The sequence below is a fragment of the Penaeus monodon genome, chromosome 32, assembly GCF_015228065.2.
Source record: "Penaeus monodon isolate SGIC_2016 chromosome 32, NSTDA_Pmon_1, whole genome shotgun sequence".
Taxonomy (NCBI): domain Eukaryota; kingdom Metazoa; phylum Arthropoda; class Malacostraca; order Decapoda; family Penaeidae; genus Penaeus; species Penaeus monodon.
The window spans coordinates 26,352,418-26,353,754 of NC_051417.1; the positions used below are offsets into that span (position 1 = coordinate 26,352,418).

At 38.3% G+C, this 1,337-nt stretch overlaps 1 protein-coding gene across 2 annotated transcripts in view; it reads left to right on the forward strand.

Annotated features, from left to right (window-relative positions):
• LOC119593771 (BTB/POZ domain-containing protein KCTD5-like) overlaps positions 1-1,337 on the forward strand; it is an 18,931-nt gene that overhangs the window by 8,290 nt on the left and 9,304 nt on the right. The gene's annotated exons all lie outside the window — the stretch shown is intronic.

Here is a 1,337-nt window from a genome sequence, read left to right on the forward strand (position 1 = left end):
AGAGAGAGAGAGTTAATTAGAATGAATGAACTGGTGATCATGAAAATGAGAAAGAAAAGATATAATGCCTATCACTGAGATTACATTTGCCTCATTAACACTGCTTGCCACCTTGCCTGGCAACATTCACTCTGTGGAGTCAGTACGCACAAACCGTCGCTTTAGGATTGACATCTGCCAAGTCCAGTGTTGTGTCCAAGACAGAGTGGCTGTTGAGTCTGTTGTTGTCTAGTTCCGTCTTTGCCTTGGTACCACAATGAGACGTAGAGCATCATGCTTCCAAAAGTGGCAATTGTTTCATACTCTCGCTTGCCTTAATCGTTGATATTTTGGGAGGGGTGTGGTTTAAAGACACATTTTGTACTTTTTAAGATGGGTAGCTGGGTCTGCTGTTAACCACAACCTTCTGACCCGTTGTGAGGTATTTGATTATGTAGGCATTTAGAACATTGTGAACTCTTGATATTTGTAAGTATCTTCTTTGAGAGGGTGAGGAAAGGGGGTTTGAGAACTTCTCTTTCATATTCCATCCCATATAAATGGGAAAACTGACATGTAGAATACATCAATCTGTAATGTGTACATGTGTCTCTGGTCGGAGTTGTCACATGTATGCTGCGGGTTAACTTCTTTGAGCATTTCTTAGATGTATATGTGCTTCAGAAGCATTTCTGTGAATCAGGGAATTTTGAGGACAGGAAACACATCTGTTGTACAGGAGGTCAAAGGATGCAAGGATTATTTTTTGATTCAAGTGGCATTGCCTCCTTTTTTCTGTCCAAACTTATCAAATGTTGAACATTTGAATTATTGTATGGTTGAGTATTGTGACCTTTTCCATTACTGGAAACACACTGTGTGATGTAACAGATATGTATTGTAATTCAGCTTTGTACTTAATTTCAGTAACTTCTCACTGTTTTCTCATGTAGAACACTTCTCTTCCACAGATGCCTTGGAGGTAATGTTATAAGATAGATAGTTTATATAGCTAGGTGGACTTGAGCATAGCTTAGTTAGATCTGTATTCAGCATGTTACTATATTATCTAAGATATTTGTGAAAAGGGTTAGAAGAAAAAAGGTGCAGCTGAATGTAAGACAGTCAAGATGTGGTTTTTCCCTATGCTAGTTAAATGTAACTTGAAAATATCTTTTCTTTTGCCTCAGTCATTTTGTAATTTTCTGTGTATTATGTTTCCTAACTATATTTGTAAGATCTTGTGCCTCCTGCCCAGCACATGTGTTCATTGGAGAGAAAGGAGCAAACATTGGAAAAATCCTAAGCCTGTGTTACAACACTTATTGGTAATAGTGAGGTGAGCATGTTCCTGTGCC